The sequence below is a fragment of the Mustela erminea genome, chromosome 5 (assembly GCF_009829155.1).
Source record: "Mustela erminea isolate mMusErm1 chromosome 5, mMusErm1.Pri, whole genome shotgun sequence".
Lineage (NCBI taxonomy): Eukaryota > Metazoa > Chordata > Mammalia > Carnivora > Mustelidae > Mustela > Mustela erminea.
Genome location: NC_045618.1, coordinates 91,257,151 through 91,278,250, shown reverse-complemented (window position 1 = coordinate 91,278,250; position 21,100 = coordinate 91,257,151). Strand labels below are relative to the sequence as shown.

The window sequence follows — 21,100 nt, the reverse complement described above, 5'->3', positions numbered from 1 at the left end:
ACACAGAGTATATTTACTGCCCTAAATTCTCCATATTCTATTTACCCTCATACCCTAAACACTTGGCAACCACTGATCTTTTTTGTTGTTTTGGTAATTTTTCCTTTCCCAGAGTGTTATGTAGTAGGAATCACACAGGATGTAACCTTTTCAAAATGGCTTCTTTAACTATCTAACAGGCATTTAAGTTTCTTCCATGTCTTTTCATGGCTTGATAGCTCCTTTCTTTTTAGTCCTGAATAATTTCATCGTCTGGATGTACAGTTTCTTTATCCTCTCACCTACTGAAGGGCATCTTGGTTGCTTCCAAGTTTTGGCAATTATGAGTAAAGATGCTATACAAATCTGTGTCCATATTTTTGTATGGACATATGTTTTTAATCCTTTTGAGCAAATATCAAGAAGGATGATTGCTGGATCTTATGGAAGAGTATGTTTCATTTTGTAAGGAACAGGCAAACTGTCTTCCAAAGTGCGGTACTATTTTGCATTCCCACCAGCAGTGTATGAGTTCCAGTTGCTCTATATCCTCAGCAACACTTGAGTTGTCAGTGGTCCAGGTTTTTCCATTCTAATAGGTGTGAAATAGCAGCTCATTGTTGTTTTACTTTGCATTTCCTTGATGACACATGATATGGAGCATATTTCATATTTTCTTGGGGGGCCATCTGTATACATCCTTTGGTGAGGTATCTATTAAGGTCTTTGTCTCCTTTTTAAAGCATGTTGTTTGTATTTTCATGGTCGAGTTCTGAAAGTTCTTTGTATGTTTTGGATAATAGTCCTTTATTGGACATGTCTTTTGTAAATACTTTCTCCCAATCTGTGGCTTGCCTTCTCATTCACTTGAAGTTCTCTTTCACAGAGAACTTCAAGTGAATTTTAACTTTAACTTTTTAACATTTTTAACTTTAATGAAGTTCAGCTTATCCGTTATTTTCCTGGATTGTTTCTCAGGTGTTTTATGTCAAAAGGCATCACCATACGCAATGTTACCTAGGTTTTCTCCCATGTTATCTTCTAGATGTTTTATTGTACTGCTTAGCACATAGGGCTCTGATCCATTTTGAGTTAAGTTTTGTGAAGGTATTAAGATCTGTGTCTAGATTCATTTTTTACATGTGTATGTCCAGTTGTTCCTGAACTGTTTGTTGAAGAGACTCTCTGCTCCATTGTTCTGCTTTTGTTCCTCTGTCAGAGATGAGTTGACTATATTTGTGGGGATCCATTTCTGGGCTCTCTACTCTGTTCCACTGATCTATTTGACTATTCTTTCACTAATCCCACACCTTTTTTATTACTGTAGCTTTATAGTAAGTAGCTTTATAGTTAAGTTTTAAAGTTGGGTAGCACCAGTCCCCTAACGTTTTATTCTTCAATATTATGTTGGCTATTCTGTGTCTTGTTCCCGTCCATATGAACTTCAGAGTCAGTTTGTTGATATTCATGAAATAACATCTGAGTATTTCGATTGAGACTGAATTGAATCTATAATTAGACTTTTTCATATCATGGTATGTCTTATAGACTGAAGTTTCTATTTTATTAATGTCTGCACTTATTTTTGAAGGTAGCTCAAGAAATATCCTGAGAAACAAAAGCATTAAAAAAAAAAACATTTCAACAAAATACTTGCCTAGGTGTGGAGGAAAGACTTGATAATTTCTGAGGTCTAATTACTTGTTCATGTGGGTATCATGTGACAAAAATAACTATAATGATAACACTAAGACTGGAGAAAGATGAGCTGGACTTAGACTTGATGATTGCTAAATAAGACTAAATATCTTATTGGATATTTTCTTCAATATCTTCCTTATTTATCATTATGATCCATACTGAGATATTATAGATCCCTATACATGAATACCCTTGCACAAGGAGTCATATATATGGATATATATATGGATTTTGTCTTCAAATGAAATCAGGTAAACCACTGAGAAATTGCCCACAAACCACAGTAAAGCATTACCAAAGGATTTTAAAGAATGTCTCTATTCCTTTAATAAAAGTTGCTTACATATTAAGATGAATAGAGAACAAACCCAAGAAGTGATTCAGATGTTGGATTTCTGCTGGACTCACTATTATGTGACTCATTCGTGGATACCAGCTTCCAGACTGGAGACATTTGAATATAACTACATCAACAAAATCCATGATTGCCATAGGTCTACCTCATCATTATTAGAGTTATTAAACAGAATCATTATTTAACTAAACCTGACCTAAAATTTTAAGTTTCACCATTACATTTCAAGATACATACAAGAAATATTGAAAAATGTTCCAAAATATAATCTTAAGTGAAAATATTACATTAAAATTATATACAATTACATATAATTTGTGTCAGTACTTCCTTTTCAGTCATCTCTTTTAAGTAGAGAATTCTCCTTACAAAAAGTTCACTCTCCTTTTCTGTCTCCTTATAAATAATGAATGTATGTTTTCAACTGTGGATTATTTCTGCATTGAAGTCATTACTGTAGTAGGTATTGAAATAATCTAAAAGGCATTCATTTTCCTGTAATGGAACTCTATCTTCAAGACATAAATAAGTAAGCAGGTATTAAAAGGTTATTTGTTTTTCAGATATTAAACAGTATGTTAAAACTTCAGGCTTTAGAACATTAGTCCATATTTGCATGCAAGTGATCAAAAAGAGAGCCAGATTCTTATTATGGATTTAGAATTAATTGCCTGACACTAAGACGAACAGTCACCTTAAAAAAGTTGCTTTCACCTCAGCAACAAAGCTTTTACCTCAGTTGCCAAATCTTATGCTCCTGATATTTTACATAAATACAGGGGGAAAATGCTTTTGTATGTCAAGTAAATTACACCTTCAATATTCCTAAAGACTGAAGGTTTAAGATTAATTAGACAAATGAAACTAAGCTACTACCTGCCAATTCACAGTCATCATTCAGCTTTACCTATGTAATGAGGATGATGGAAAAGGTAATCATTTGAGACTAACCTATCTCCTCCTGCTTGTTCACATTCCCAATTGGTGTGTTTTACTTATCCCTCTGGGTGATAAAATATCTTCAGGGTTCTCCAACGTTCTAGGTATTAAATACTTCTATGTCAAAACCATATAATCTAAGGTAACTGTCTTAGATCTCTAAATTTGCACTTTTCGAAATAAAATCCCTAGGTTTTCCTAAACTATTAATGTTTCCAGCTGGTATTGATATATCTACAAAGTCCCCGATTTTTTTTCACACATATTTCTATGTAGTTCTATAATTTCATTGTGCATTCCCCTTCATAAGTCGTTAGTAATATTAAGTTAGTGCTTATAATCAGTGTGGCCTACACGGATTCTTTTAGTCTGTGAGTTTCTTGCTGTAGTAAATCATAGATTTTTCTCTAAATGAAGTCTTGGTACCCCCAGTTGTTTTCCTTGCTATAAAGTCTCCTACACTCTGAGATGTAAACTGAGATACCTCAGTTTACCCAGAGAATTCTAAATCTGACATATGTTAAAATACTCCCAGTGCAGCCTACAGTGATAGAAGGGAAGTTAACTAGGCATGAAACAGGGTGGCCATCACAATAACTGGGATAATAATTTGGGTTAAGTCTGTACAAATTGTTTTTTTTTTTTTCCTATGAGTTTCATAGCCAATGCTTTGCAATTAAGATTGTTGCCATACATTTAATGTCAGTTGCCAGGAATACTCTCCACATGACATCAATCTCTCCTGGTCCTAAATGTAAAGTAATCACTACCTCCTAAAGCAAAGCATTTATTCCGACCTCATCCCAGGGCACTTCACAGTAAGAACTATAGTATAGTATATTGTATAGTATAGTATCGCAGTAAGAGCTATTAGCAACCCACAGAGCTGACACTAACAGTAGACAGAGAGAGCAGTGGCCTTTCTACATCAAGTATTGCCAGTTACGACATTTTTAGTTTTGGTGTCAGTACTTAAGGGCTTTTGGGAGAACTGTGCATTATCTCTCTAGCTTCTGGAATTTTTACCTAAGTGAGACAATACATCAGCACATTAACAATATTCCAATGTTGAAACCTATCTCTAAGGCTCAAATTCTACTTATACTAAGTAGCATATTTGCATAATCTCAGATGGAAAAACTTCTTTTTCCACTGAGCTAACAAGACTATTTGTAGCTTTCTATCACTAGTTATCTTATGGTAGTTATTTTTGCATTGTACTACCTTGATCTTGCCTATTGATCTATAGTTATTTTTAAACAAAAATTCCAAGTGGGTTCATTTCTACCTGCTTCATAACAATAAGGGCAGGGTCTTGACCCATTACCTATCAGAAACTAAGACCTTGAGGAATGCAGCAAGATTAAGAAGGGGAGAAGGTAGCAGTATAAAGGCACTGGAAAAATAAACACCAACTGAGAATGGCAAGCTTGCAATAAAACTGGGTCAAACTTTGACATCAAGAAAACCCCAAACAAAGAGATTTCATCCTTGATGCTTAAAAATTCTATTACATTTGATGTCCTTGAAACCCCCACAGTGGGGCGGTGCTGGGGAAAAGAGGGAGAGGGGCTCTAGGCCTATGTTTATAGCGCCTAAAAAATAAAAAGAGGTTTCCATGATGAGCAAAATGGACATGGATCACGGCCTTATAGTGCTTACATTCTGAAAGGGAGGTCAACATTAGATAACTGCACGAAAAGACATAAACTTGAAATGGATTTCAGTTATACAGTGCTGTGAAACCATATGGTAACAGGACATGACCGAAGAAAGTCTACCTTCAGGCAGAGACTACTGTGTTGAGATACCAGGCAAAAAGGAGTTGGGAATGGTGATCTGTTGAGGGAGAAATAACCACATGCAAAGACTTTGGGGGTAGGTCACATGATGTGGAAGAAAGACTGAGTGACCTCTATACTTGGGATGTAAGAGAGGTGAGTAGCACGGTGTGAAACAAGTTGGGGACAATTAGAAAGTGCTAAACCACTCAAGCATAGTAAGCCATGATGAGAAATTCTGTGTATATTCTAAGAGTAATGGTCTTTAAAAAGGTAGGACATGTCAGTTTGTACTTTGTATTATTCTCTCGGCCTGCCTATGGAGAATAGGCAGAATTGGTGCATCAAAGCGTGTGAGCAGATAATTTAGGAAGCCTCTGGACTAGCCTCATGGAGAGAGTATGGTAGTTGGGGCCAGGGTCCTAATGGTCCCGAATGGAGAAAAATGAATAAATTCAAGAAAATTTTTCCAAGTAAATTTGACTCTATTAGGTGATAGAATCTGTAGAATGAAGGGGAAAGGAGAGAAGATGATTCCTATTTTTTCTGGTATACAGTGATATTTTTGGAGCTCAAGAATATCAAAAAGAGGGGTGCCTAGGTGGCTCGGTGGCTCGGTGGGTTAAAGCCTCTGCCTTCAGCTCAGGTCATGATCCCAGGGTCATGGGATCGAGCCCTGCATTGGGCTCTCTGCTCAGCAGGAAGCCTGCTTCCCTCTCTCCCTCTGCCTGCCTCTCTGCCTACTTGTGATCTCTCTCTGTCAAATAAGTAAATAAAATCTTAAAAAAAAAAAAAAAAAGAGTATTTGGCAAGATGACCAAGAGGTTAGTTAGCAACATGTTAAATTGTTAAATTTAAGGCACTTAGGTAATTAGATGTAATTAATTTGGAACTGACTGGCACTGAATGCATGTATTTGTGAGCGTCATTTCAAAAGTCTGCCTTTTTTTTTTCTTTTTAGAATTTCCTTTCTTTGAGAATTTTACTCTCTCTTCTTTTTTAAAATGAGCAGATATTTCCTCTTTGCTCTACCTTTCAGGGCTATTGAACATAATTCATTAACCCTTTTAGCATTCATAGTTAACATATTACTTTTTTTCCTACCAATATTTCTAAGTTTCCTTCTGTTTTCTTTCTCTTTTTTTTCCCTAACTAGGCACCACACAGAGCATGCAGCCCAGTATGGAGCTTAAACTCATGACCCTGAGATAAAGACATAAGCTGAGATCAAGAGTCAGACACTAAACTGACTGAGCCACCCAGGGGCCCCTTCCATCTGTGTTTTTATGGCTCAAGCATCTAAGATAATTTCAAGTATGTAAATATATACCCAAAGGTATTAAATGTAAATATATATATATATATTTATTAATGTTATCAGAGCGATAATTTACAAGTCTTAAACATAGGGAAATTTGTTTCAGAAAAAAAATTATATATTTAATATCAGTAAGAATCTTTAATATTTAGAAGGCATATTAGCTTTCTAGAGAGATTATCGTTACTGCTATGTATATAGTAAATTATATACATATGTATATATTTAGACAGGCATTCACATTTCCTGTTCAGATATTATTTATTATTTAATTTTATCACAGTGCTTTAGTTAAACAAGAAGGAACAGTAGAAACAGACGAAAGTACTATTTTACTGGCCAAGACTAATTGAAAATGCCACAATGAGAAAAATAAGCATCATAACCACCACCACTACCTCAACTGTCCTATATGAGTAACGAATAGCTATTCCACTGCCTCATTATTTTAGTACTTCTCCATGCTTTACTTTTTCTAAGAAAGTTCCTAGTATTCCATTTATTTTTAAAGGGATTTTAATGGATGTGCTATGAATTTTCAATGAGCTATTTGAAATTTGAGGAACCTAATTAGGAATGTATTTACTTTCTCTTTTTTCAGGGTGATTAATTCCATGCAAGACTTTCAGCCTAGTGTTACTCCAAAGAAAAAATAGAAAGGGAAAAGGAGGTTCTACTTCTGCAGACTAATGGACTGGTAATTTAAAAATTGAATTAAGCATTAACTCAGAAGAGTCCTTCTCAATATATAAATTATTTCTGTTTAGCCTTCTATTGCCAGGTTAATTAAGTAAATCCTTTGGCCTTGATTATAGTCATTAGTAAATGAAAATGTATTTGAATTCACTAGTCTTGTGATTTACACTAGAGAATCTATGTGAGTAAATATATTTCCTATGTTACCAGCATTCATAAAGTCAGACGTGTTACTTAGAAAGGTCGCTTTATCTGTGGAAAACAAAAATTTATTAAGTATCTAATTTATTGTTCAGACATATAAAATCTCTGTAGGTTCTTGTGGGGATGCCTTTAAGAAACAAACCTTATATATTTCTGTATCTTCATGTGTGAAATCAACTCAAGCTTAGTCTGGGTCCTCCATTTCTTTAAAAAAAGCAAAACCTGGAAAAATCTGAAATGTCTCCCTCAAGTTGCTTTACTCAATAAAAAAACACAAGAACAAAAACAGTGAAAGGAATTTTTAAAAGAAATGAATAAATGATGTAAAAAAAAGCATGCAAGGTAATAAAATATGCACAGAATAAAACCTACAGTAAAATAATGATTTGTAATCTATCTTCTGCATAGTCAGACTCATCATTTGATGCTACAGTTACAGTTGTAATGAATTAACTTTAATATAAATTAATATATCCTATTTGTTTATGTCTTAAAAGTGGTCCTACATTACTTTGAGTATATTAGCAACAACATACTGAATCCCTGTTTTAACTATGCAATAGATAGCACCACAATTCAGAAATAAATTCTTAACAACAGTCTCTCTGTTCCCTTAAGGACATAAACCTAACTGTTGATGGCATATCAAAGCTGTTAATATGTTGTAAAAGAAAACTAAGATTATTAAGCGTGTTCTAACCATTCTCTTCAAGGAAATTTTAATTGCCAAGCACCTAATAAAATAAATTATCTAGGATAAATCAAACTTTTACTGTCTATAAAAATGCATTCGTAATCACTTTGTATGGTGACATTTTGACACAAATATATCCAAAGAGAAGCAAGGGATGCCTATACAAGTATTTGGGAGAAGGGAAAAGAGAAATATATCAAATTTAAATGAAATAAACTAGAAAAATGGCAAAGCAGTAGGATTATAAGCATGAACTAGGGAAGTCTGAACATTTCCCCAAATACTGTTTTTACTTTTCAAATCCTATAAATATAAACAATCAGATAATTATTGTATTTGCCTGATATATCTAGTAATTAAAAAGCCCAAAGATAAATATGCAGCTGGGAACTGGTCTGGGGGTGGTGTATAATATATTACATTACGCATCTGGTATAATCCCTTCATGTCCCAATTTCAATCCACATTCCTACCTGTGATTTCTCTTTTATTTTTTAGTATGCATTTTTATAAGTTGCCATAAACTCTCCTTCAAGGACACAGAGAACACATCACTCAGTAAACCAACCAATCAAGAGAAATGTCATTTCCTGCACCGGTCCCTTACCCTCCATATACTACTGGAGATCACAGTCATAGAAAAGGAACTCTATATTTAAGAATCAAAAGACCGGAGACTTGATTCCATCTTCTTAATTCATTAGATAAGCAACTTTAATAAAATATCTGGTCATGAGGACTGCATTTGCTCATGTGCAAACATTATTATTTTAATCTCTCCCCTCTCTATGTCTCAAAGCTGTAAATATGAATCATGATAATCATGTGAAGCAATCCTGAAAAAAATCTCAGAAAACCCCACAAAGATATAGGTTATCAACATAAAAAGTAGTAACTATGTCTCCAGAAAGATAAAAGTCAAAAAATTGAAATAGGCAGTGATGAATAATCCTGGTTTTAATTTGTACATTAATTTGCAAGATTTCCTCTAACTATTTTTAAAAGCACTGGCAACAATCAAACTGAATGTAGTCAACTTACTTCTGGAGCCAGAAGAGTTCCTCACTGCTGTGAAGGAGTCAGCACTCTGCCTGGCTGCTGAAGAAGACGGACAGGGTAAAAGCATCTCCAAAGCTGATTCTGAGGATAGTGTCAGAAGGACGCTCAGCTACTACATATCTTCCCAACACCTGGCTGAATGGTTACAGGGACTCTTCAAAGGAGACAAGCACAAAAAAAGTGTATCAAAATATGTTTATAAAGTATCTTTGAAAAATAGAGTTGCTGTGAACTGTGTGATCAATCTCAAAATACACCAGGAATATCACTAAATAAAATTTAAACAGATTTACATAAGATTCCAACAGATACGTCAGCATTCTGTCTTCCATCTATAGACGTTTTCTTATCTCCTCATTGAAGATAGTTAAAACAACAGAAAGATCTATAGTTCAATTTTCTTTACATTTCAACTAATTCAACTTGCAGACTAATGTTAAAAAATTACAAAAGTCAAGAAATGTTTAACCATCATCTACTATGTACCAGCACATGATGCCGGCCAGTCAGCAGTGGCTGAAGCTCATAAATCCTGCCCTTACAGCAGCGAATTGTTTTATGTTGCGATGGCTGTATTTCCTTCAAGAAAAAAATCTACTTATTTAAACACATCTCTGTCTATGGAGGAAATACTCAGATGTGTGACTTGTATTTTAACTTTAGGTCAGAAGATTGTTGATTTCTACCTATTTCTGGGAGTCCTGTTAACCTAAATAATAACTGACCTACCTTTATGGGACACAATATTTAACTTTCTTCCCCCTAACATCTACATAATAATGCCAACTAATATTCAACTACTACCACTTTCAATGCAAAAATAGGCTGCATTTTAAAAATGTTTTTGAAATGAACAAAGGCATTCTAATTTTACTTAAGCTATGACTTATCTTAGCTGCAGAAGCAAAAGTGAGGAATAATATAATTCCAAAGGGTATTATTAAGAACAATATAAGATGATACAAAGACAATTTGGGTTTAGTTTATTGTTTCTGCTGTCTCCATTTGTAAAAATGTGGGAATAATCTTATAAAGTTAAAATTTAAGAAGGTGATTATATTGTCCTGAGATGGCTGATAATTAGGGCTAAAAAAAAAAAAAAAGTAAAGCTACTGCTTAAAGTTTATATTGAAATTACACAAAAATGATAAAAACCAGTGCACAGATTAATGGTAAAGTGGAATAAAGTTCATTTCAAATTACCTTTATTAATCTGCCAACTGATTCTTTCTCTTTAAAAATTATATTTATTACAAAAGAAATATACATCTTAGAGAATTAGAGAATAACTCAGATATACCACATACACACACACATGAATATAAGTCAATCATATGCCAACCATCCTGAGACAGCTATTGTTTGCTTTGCTATTTATTTCTTTCCATGAATATTTTAAGCTAATTTTTACATTTTATATGCATGATAAAAAATACAAGAAATACAAAAGCAAATCTCCCTTCAAAGCAAGACATGTACCCCTTAGAAGAAACCAATTTCAAATTTCAGAACTTCCTTTCAGAAATACTTTATGCATGTACGAATGTGAGTCTGTGTATGGATTTTTATACATCTACCTATTTTGCTCTATTCCTTTTATTTCATACACCATGAAGATCACTCCTGTTTTCTATCATCAACCCTATTCATTTCTATCTGTGAATATCTATCATATGCATACAATATAATCTGCTCATAATGTGTCCTAGTTGAAAATAAGCAAATGTCCAGGATTTTATTATAAGATGATATAACCGATGTCTGTATTCATCTATGTACACATATCAGTTAATACATTTATAATAAATTCTTAGAAGTAAAATGTTTAGGTCCAGAATCCTGTTATTGAAACTCTGATTATGTTCCCTCTCTACTGTAAAGAGGTAGTATAAAGCAAAAGCAAAGTATTATTAATGTCTCCAATTTTTATACTAACAATAAAAATGGGTTAATGATCAACTATTTCCACACCTTCATTTTAGCATGGAAAGTATAGTAACTGCTACAATCCTTTCTAAATTCTAATAACCCAAAGTTCTTTTTATATATGGTTCTATCATTTATTAATGACATCTTACCTTTTCTTTTATTAAGTACTTATTATCTGCCAGCTTCCAAAAAGCATCTATTATCTAAACCAATTCTCCCAAGAATCAAATGAAATAAATGCATATTCTTATACATTGCTATGAAAAGTAGGGATAGACATAAGTCAGCTAACCCTGGGCAGGGTCATATAGCTAGCACCAGGCAATGCTGAGATTCTTTTTGTTTTGTTTTGTTTTGTTTTTGTTTTTTGTTTTTCCCTAAGGACTTAGTGTCAAACCATAGATTTATTTCACAAGGGCTGAGATTCTTAATCTAAGGCTAGCTCACTCCAAATCAATGCTCTTATATCTGATATTATAAATGAAGATTTCAGAAAACCATCATAAGATTCTATAGTAAAGAAACACAAAGGAGGTCCTGAATTTTGGGGTTTTTGTTTTGTTTTGTTTTTCAGTCTATATATTTCGGTCAGCACAATGCCAAAAATAGTAGGTTTTAGGTTGGTATTCTAATACTGCAATTTTGTGGTGTGATCTTACAAAGATGTCCTTTTCTACTTGATAATATCTTGAAATAAAACATTTTATAAGAAATTCTGATCAGTCCCTTAGTTCCAAGTAGTTGCTATGTTGGCCTTCTTCCACAGTCTTAGAAAATTTGGCAACCATTATTGTTTATGTACATGTATTCCCAAGAAATATGGTTCTTCCTCCAACAATTATCTTGAATGTCAACATTAAACTCTGAAAGAACTCAGGAAACATAGGCAAAACTCAGAAAGTTATTAGGGAATATTTTTTTCAAAATGGAGAACCACGATCCCTTCTAGATCCTAGTGGTATTTTCTTCCCCTGAAGGTCTTTGCTAAGTGCTCATCAGTTGTCTGAACATATACTTTGATTCAAGTCTCACTATCGATAAAGGCAGGACTTTAAAAGTCTTATGAACCTGGATTGGAATCACAGCAATGACCATATTACTCAGTTTTTTCTCTTAAAATGAAAAACAGTATTACAAAAAGTTGTCATTATTTCAAGGTATCATATATCTGAAAGTACCAACCTGGAATAAAATTCATTATAGGCATATGATAATTTTGTTTCCCTCAGCAAGTTCTTCCTAGGGTTGCCCTAAGTTTTACCACACTAACCACTAAAGAAACCCTTGAAATATTTTAAGGGTAGCAGTAACATAATCTTAAGTATTCCTTCATATTTAAAGATCCCGTTTGAGCAATTATGAACCCATGAAAAAGCATCATTACTAATCTTTCTCCATCTTACCTCTAATGGTACAAATAAATACCATGAAGGAGGTGATCTCATTAGTTTTTAATTATATTTACCTTGTGTTGAAAATAATTAAAAATTAAACATTTAGTCATCTGGATGTTTGATCTACATGATGCAAAAAGCCAGTTGTTTTAAAATATATGATGAATAAATGAATTAGATGGTTTCACTGTAATTTAGTCACTCACTTATTTGATAATAATATATTGTTTGGCATAATATAGCCATGATATTAGTGGACTGCTCCAAAAATAAGGGTATAATATAAGAAATGCTATTTTATTAACACAAATAACTTGAAAAAATTTGGACCAGAAATATAGAATAAAATCAGAAATTATTTTTTGATAATGGGTTTTTGAAATATATAGATATTCGGGAGATCCATAAAAATGTTATGATTCAATATGCTTGCCTCATCACCAGCACTGTGAAAACCTAATTTAAAAATTAGATATCCTGATTGAATATGGAAATCTATTTGTGTTATTGAATAAAAGTGTACCATACACCCAGCTATAGGAAAATGTTTACACATTACTATACACACCCAGGATCATATGATAAATAAAGTAATGCACCGCTAGAGAATTTGTTGCTTAATGTAAATGTCACTTTGTAAATGAGAACTACTAATCATTCCTTTCCTCTAATAGCAAGAGTTCAGCAGTTAAATAAAACATGAATCTTGGTGACCTAAAAATTTTATTACTGCATTTGTAATTTCCTGTTAACAACTCAAGAAAATAATTTTAAGTGATGCTGTATTTCAGTAAGATACAACCCACGGTGCAGGCTTTACTTGGGAGGGGCGGGGGTAAGTATAGACGGTTAACAGGAGGAATTGTGGTAATAGAACTGTTCTGTATTTTGACTATGTACATATATACCTACATATGTGATAAAATTTAGGAAACAAAATGTAAATACCCACAAGTATAAGTAAAACTGACAACCTGAATAAGATAAGTAGATTTTCTCAATGTCAGTTCCCTGGTTGTAACATTAGATATTGTACTACAGTTCTACAAAAGGTTACCATTAGGAATAAAACTCTGCATAGGGTATATGGGATCACTCTGAATTACTTATCGCAACTGCATGTGAATCTATGTAATGGTATATCATTACATAGATTAGAGTGACATTAGAGTGACACTTAATGACCAACAACTTCAGGCTGCAGTCTCAGCGTTCATTAATAGAAAAGGAATATTTAGCACATCAAGTTTAACACTGTAATGAATTATTTGGTCCTGGGGCGCCTGGGTGGCTCAGTGGGTTAAAGCCTCTGCCTTTGGCTCAGGTCATGATGCCAGGGTACTGGATCAAGCCCCACATCGGGCTCTCTGCTCAGCAGGAAGCCTGTTTCCCCCTCTCTCTCTGCCTGCCTCTCTGCCAACTTGTGATCTCTATCAAATAAATGGATAAAATCTTAAAAATAATAATTATTTGGTCTTTATCAAATCACAACTGGCTAACAGTGTGTCTCACAGGAAAGACTGGAAAAAATTTAAATTTAGTAGTGAATCAAAAGGATTGAATTGCTCCTTGCTTTGGGTACTAGAGTGCATCTGCGGCATTTATTGTCAGGATAGGGGTTAGATTTTATACCAGCAATGTGGTACGGTAACTTATCTAACTGTTGAGTGCCCTACGGGTTGAGGTTGAGTAGAGTCTCAACCTGCTCTTAACTGGTATTTTCCTGTTTTAGTTAATAACCAAAGAAAATGTAGATTTCTGTTGTTTGGGAAATGTGAGGTGGTTTAAGAGTGGAAGAAAATGCTTAGTAGTGTGGACAAGGAGTCTGTGTTTTTCTGGTGGTGGTGATTTCTTCATTTTTAATCAATTTTAAGCTCTGATCAAAATGTTTAACAAATTGTATTAAAAATATGTATATATATAATAGAAATATCTATATAGTATATATTAGAAATATATACTTTAAGCATTTATGAATAAAGTATCTTAACTATGCATACCCACCTAAGTGTGTATTAGCATACTATATCATATACATAGGTAGGATATTTTAATGTACATAGATACAGGTGGATTGAGAGATAGAAAGAGTAAGAGAGTGAGAGAGAAAACATGCTCTATAATAAAAACCCTAACGCATATATATATTTGACTAAAGTCAGTGAGTTGAACATGAGTCTGTAAGTCCTGAGTAACTACTGAGAAACTGTGAAGCAGATTCACAGTGGGCTTAAAAGATTTTGGAGCAATCTTAGACAATCCAAGGACCACATGAAGACTGGGAGCTGAAAACACTGCAAATATGGTGAAAAGCAATAGGAGTACAGAAAATATCTAAAAGCACAAGGAATACTTCTTTGTGGGGATAAGGGCTGGCTTAAAACCATACTTAATGACTCCAGAGAAGAACTAAGAGAAAGGAAGTGAGAAAAGCACACTTATAATTCACAACCTCAGATTTCCTACTGGCCTACAAACTCTTTGAGTCCCTAGAATATCATACGGATCATTGTGTGCCCCACAGCATCAACCGTGCTCACCTCCATACAACAGACATTTGAAAAATACAAATTAAGGAATTTTAACCACAAACAAAGGAAAATAATATACTAAAAAAACCCAGGGAGTTAACACTTGGGGAGAAAGTTTCTAAAAGAAAAGAGGACTTAGAAAGTTCTAAAAGCAAAATCTGTATCATACAATTAGAAATGATTTCTGATGGTAAAGAGGTTATTGGAAGGAAAGTTAAACTATGAAGACTGCAGAGGAGAAATTCTCCATAAGGTCGGATTATAAAGGGAGAAGCATAAAACAGAAGGAAGGACACAAAACCAAAGATGAATATAAAATAGTGTTTGCAAATCGCTTTCAGATACATTATTTCATTAGACAGTAACCCTGTTGTCCTTGATCTTTTCTTGTTCAGCATTTTAATATTGACTTGCAAGAAGACATAAGAAACAGTGCTTATTAAATCTGTGAATCTATGACTGACACAAAACTGGGATTTAAAAATGTCTCCATAGGTTTAATGGAGGGGCCAAGACTGTCAAAATGAAATATAATGATGCCAAAGGTAAGGATGCTTAGATTAAAAAACTAAACGATTATAGTGTAGGGTGAAGGATATGTCTTTAAAGGCAGTTTATATGAAATACACTTAGGGTATTAATTGTCCCCATAGTCCTAAGGGTCAATAGTTTCAGAGCTGCAATCTCAGCATTCATTAATAGAAAAGAAATACCTAGAACAACAAGTTTAATAGCCACAGTGAATTATTTAGTCCTTGTCAAACCACACCTGAAATACTGTTTGTCTTATTCTGAATTCTTGCAAAACATACCTAGGGACAGACTCCCAAAGAAGGCATGGCCAATCCCAATCACTACAATGAAAAATGGTTGAAAACTAAAACTGGAAATATTATCTTGGAAAACAATAAGAAACAGGGCCGATATCTTCAAAACCTTTTGTAAGAGGAGGGAGGTGGTGGTGTTAAGGTCAGAGACATGGACTGAAGGATAAGAACTTCATGGAGATTTTGTACATTAAGGAGCATGCTATCTTCATAGCACTGCATTAGTATGGTCCGCCTGAGAATTCACTGTTAGCCAACAGGTTCATTCTATGTAACTATCAAAAGTGGTGTTCTTGTGTAGGGCTTAAGGTTGGAAGAGATGGCCATGAGAATACCTTCTAATGTTAATATTTTATGAGACTACTCTAATGATCCAGCCAGGTTTAGGCTGGTCCTTCTTCAAAGGCAAACTGACTTCCTGCACTCTGAGAGTGTGGCTCTGTGGAGTGGCCTCTTTCAAAGTGATGAGGAAAAGAGATACATGTATATTTCATCACTGAATTTATAATATGATATTTAAGATTATAAATGAGAAAATTTACCTCAAATCTTAAGACATATCTATAGGCAATACATTCCTACTCCAACACATATGTGTGTGGGTGAGGGGTTTAGTGTTAATTATTTTTTCAATACGTTCTAGTCTATGATTTTGATGTTTGACCAAGGGAACTGTAACTTCCTTTATAACTAAAAATGTGTGCATTTAAATTTAATCTAAATGCTATTAGCTCTGTGAACTTTAAGTCTCTAAGAGTACAATTTAATTTTCTTCTTTAGGTTGATTATATGCATTAGCTAAATGATTCTGCATTGGTGTAACTAACCTCAGAATAAAATAAAAGCTAACTTAAAAATTTTATGTGTGTTCTTTGCCATTTTCAAAGCTTTTTCACACATATTATTTAGTGTGGTCTTCAAAATAGTCTTACAAGGCAGGTAGCACTGTTATTTGATCTCATTTCAAAGGCTCAAATATAAAAAAGCATTTGCACAAAGCCATACTGTTATTTGATAGCAGGTAAAAGAACAGATTATAGAATCTCTGATTCTTTTAAGTATCTTTCCATTCAATTCCATCTTAAACAATTTTAGAAAAAGTTATTCATGCACAGGAAACTTCAACCAAGTCATGTCAAGAAAGAAGAGAATTGGTAGCACTATAAGGGATGTGAGCAATAAGAAATAAAATGGAAATTTAACTCACAGAAGCCAAATTGGTAAATCATTTATGCACACTTCTAATTTATTTTGGAGCTAAGGGCAATATATGTTGAAATTTATCTCAATATATCAAAAATGAATAAACAGAAGAGAAATGTATTTTAATACAGAAATGAAAGTTTCAAAATGAGCATGCATGCGTAGTGATGTTTGCTTTAAGTTACCATTTTTGAGATTACATTATTAAAATATGTGGTTTTATAACCTGCATCAGTAACTCTACTTCTTAATTAATGAAATACTTAGACAGTAATGACACCTAAAATTAGGATAAAATTTTCTCATCTAATCAATGAAGTTCTCTTCATTCAATGTCCTTAATACCTAGATATGTTTGCACCTGTTCCTCACTACCATTATCATAATTCACTATTTCACTCTATTTTACATACATTAATACAACAGCTTCATAAAAGGAATTTTTGTTCCCTCTTATCACAAGACAACATGTCCTCTATATTTTCATTTTGCTGCCACCATAATTGTCTCTATAAAATATATATCAAATTATGTGTCATATATAAAATTCTAGTATGGCACACAGGCCCATAGGAATCTTGTTTCAAACATTTTTGATCCCCTATGCTCGAAGCATACTAACCCATATCTCTTCAAAGACAAATTTGAAAATCTCACACTATACTTGAAAATCCTCAAAACAACTAGACTTTTGGATATGTGAGGACTCTGCATTGGCTGTTCCGTCAGTATTCTTTTTTTTTTTTTTTAAGATTTTATTTATTTATTTATTTGACAGAGAGAGAGAGAGAGACAGCACACAAGCAGCCAGAGAGGCAGGCAGAGGCAGAAAGAGAAGCAGGCTTCCCACTGAGCAAGGATCTCGATGCGGGACTCGATCCCAGGATCCTGGGATCATGACCAGAGCTGAAGGCAGCGGCTTAACTGACTGAGCCACTAAGGCACCCCTCCTTCGGTGTTATTTTCCCTCTTCTTTGCCTAGCTACCTCCTTATCTTCCAAAATTAGCCTCAATGTTGAAGTGAGACAGAGAGGGGGAAAAGAACCCCACATACATAAAAAAGCCAAGAATGGGTCACATGATTAAATTTATATTAGCAAATAATTATTTATCCTGGCTAATGCTGGCCAATGTGGAAGAGAAACAAGTTAGGAAATGATTTCCATATCCCAGGACACAGACAAACTTTTTAGAGTAGGATGGTAGCAGGAGCACAAATGTAACTTGGTACGTACCCGTCGGCTGTTGAGCCACTGCAAACATCGTGCTACAAAGAACACACCTAAAATTGTGACTCTATCACTGACTAGCTATATGTTTATGAGAAAGCCCTTTTACCTAAGCATCAATGACCTCATCTAATATATTTTATGTAAAAATTAAATGAAATCATGTAAGTGAAGAATTAACACAAAAGCTTGGAATATAGCTGCTAGTCAAAGGGGGGTTACCTTTTAAAAAGTATCAAATAAGTTAAGTTTGAGACAAATGTAAAAAGTAGAGGAGCACTGCAAACACCAGATACTTGCATACTTAGAGGAAAATGACCCCCCAAATTCACAAGATCTAAAAATATAATGTTAATAACAATAGCAATAAACCAACCAAAAAACCAAAAGGTTTAGATAATTTCAACCATAAGCAAAAGGAAAACAATAGAATGACAAGGACTTGCAGTCTGTGTGTGCTCCGACCTTAGTCCTAGACTTAACACTCAAGCTGGGCAAGTTAATTAATTTCTTGCATTATCAAATATTTTAGTTACAAAGTTAACTAAGACTTGGACTATATAAATACAAAATTTCTTTTCACTTTTGAAACTGAACCTCTAGATACCAAATGCACATTTTGTGCAAGGCACTTTTCTGGGCACTGTCCGTGAAATAATCTCACAAGGGCCTTTTACTCAATTTTAAACCAGAGTACAAAAATACAGAAAAAAAAAAAACCTTTCAATTAAAAAAAAAAAAAAATTACCTCGGGGATACTAGGTGGTTCAGTTGTTAAGCTTTTGCCTTCGGCTCAGGTCATGGTCCCAGAGTCCTGGGATTGAGCCCCTCATTGGGCTCTCTGCTCAGCAGGGAGTCTGCTTCTCCTTCTCCCACTCCCCCTGCTTGTATTCCCTCTCTCTCTTTCTCTCTCTCTCTAATAAATAAAAGCTTAAAAAAAAATCAACTTCTTCCAGATGGTAGCTACACTTGTGGTGAACATAGCATAACAGAGATTTACCAAATCACTGTGCTGTATACATGAAATTAATGTAACATCGTGTGTCAACATACTTTAATTTTAAAAAATCATCTCTTCCATAAAAGTATTGAAAATATCAGGAGCCATTCAAGCATTATTTAACAAAGGTAAGAAATTACTGAAATTACAAAAGTACTTTCATTCACATTAATAATCTCTCTGTACTTAAAAGGGATTAATGTAAAATAAATAGAGATAGGGAATACATTTTTTGATAACCTGATTATATGATAAATTGCAAAAAAGTGAGCTTATTATTGGAAACTTCACTTTGAATTTCTAACTGCAATTCAGATTCATTTTTTAAAAGATGTCATATGTAAAGAAATAGTTAATTCGTGTGTTGAGCTGAAGGGGAGTTTTTAAGCCAAAATGGATGGGTCTTTAACATTATCGGTTAGTAAGTTCATTTTTCTTAAAAGGCCTCACAAAAACAACATACTTGATCAATTTTTGATGGAGTCATTAAAATTAAAGTTGCCATTTTTGTCAAAGTGATAAAAATGTCTCTCATCTAAAATGCTCAGATATTCAACTGAGTTAAGAACATTAGAACCAAGAGACTCATAAAATGTTTTGGCTTCAAGATAAAAGACAGCTATAAAATTTGGAAACGTTCCCAATCTTATGTAGTAGATTTGATGGATTCTCTTAATGATGAAGAATTAAGAAAGTTAGAAGTCTAGAAAAAGACTGTAATTCTTATTTGCAAAGGAAATCTGAGAGTTAATTAAAGGACTAGAAACATGTACAAGGATCATGCAATGTCTTACATTCTTGTCTTATTAAAACATAGATAGGGATATAGATTTCAGTGTATTTTCATAGTTAAGATTTTTTGGCCAATTTTTGAAAGAGGTGTTTTTTTCCTTCATTGAGAATCTTTGAGTTCATTAAGATGATCTATCTCTATGAGGTTCAACAAACTGTCAGACTTTTTTGCTGAGTGATTCTATCCAGTCTTTCATTTTCCTCTCAACTACAGATTTTTTAAAAAAAAATGTTACTCTGAACTCTCAAAGAGGTAGTTACTAACAGCCATGTTATTTGTGTTTTCTTCAGAAAGAAGCAACACCAGCTAATTTTGTCTGCATGCATTTTAGTGATTGCTGACCTTGCAAGTTTATGCAATAAATGTGACTGATGGCAGATTGCCCAACGTAAGGTACAGCCCCTTAAATTTTGTAAAAGCCACACACAGAGGAGAAATATTGCCAACATTACCACCTGCATCTCCCCACTAAATGAGGACTGATCTGAAAATAAGGACAGGCCATGATATTGCAGTGCCATGAAAACAAAGCAGATACTACCTGAAATGAAAAAATAAAAGCTCCTTAAGGATGTCCTAATGTAATCTGTGTGTGATTAAAGCTAGAAGAGATTCCTAAAGAAGAAGTTAAGACGAAAGAAAGGTGGTTTTCTTAGGACACAGGTCATGAACAAAATTACGTTAAGTGAGAATGAATTTAGGACCATTCAGATGGTTTTCTTCCAACAGACTGGTCATAGTCTGAATTAATATTAAATACTACAAGAAGCTTCTGCTGAAAAAAAAAAAAAAAAAACAAACCTCTGAGAAAAGGTCTAGATGTTTTAACATGGAGTTCCTGAAAAGTAAAACTTCTTTTGATACTTCAAAAAAGCATTTAATAATCAACCCATAAGCAAAGATGAAAGGAGGATGAATTTTTTTTTTAAACATCTTTTTCTTTTGGCCATATGGCTTTTTTCAGTAAGATATCATTCTTGATATCATAAAACCATAAATATCTCCATACTATGCTGGAATATCAAATTCACTCCTATCTGCAACTGGCCTTTCTGGAGTGAGAGACAGTAATTGCATTTGAGATTATTGGCTACCCCCATACTTTCTGCCCCCCAACACACAAATCTTTCCAAAACGAAGATAACTTTCACAGTTGAAATATTTTAGTCATACAGACAGTAAAAGGACTCTGGCTCGGAGCTGTATATGCAGCCAAAGGTATTGCCAGTATGAAGATCCATACTTTTTAGACTTCAAATCCAAATATTTTAAAATTGTTTGTTGTTGATAGTTTGTTTTTATTCTTGTTTTTTCATTTTTACTTTTTACTTATTTATTTTTTTACCATACTATGATGCTTGACTTTTGCTACTTCACCTCAATTGCTGATTTGAAATTTATAGAGCACTTACCCCAATATTAAATGTTATTAAGGTAAAACAGTACCAATTAATAGCTCACCCATTTT

The 21,100-nt window shown here is 33.8% G+C and overlaps 1 protein-coding gene across 6 annotated transcripts in view; it reads right to left on the bottom strand.

Moving 5' to 3' along the window:
* LRFN5 (leucine rich repeat and fibronectin type III domain containing 5) overlaps positions 1 to 21,100 on the bottom strand; it is a 241,551-nt gene that overhangs the window by 121,552 nt on the left and 98,899 nt on the right. For all 6 annotated transcript variants that reach the window (XR_004285952.1, XR_004285953.1, XM_032344105.1 and 3 more), the window contains exon 2: positions 8,709 to 8,880. The gene's annotated coding sequence lies outside the window, so the exon portion shown is untranslated. The remainder of the gene's footprint in view (positions 1 to 8,708; positions 8,881 to 21,100) is intronic.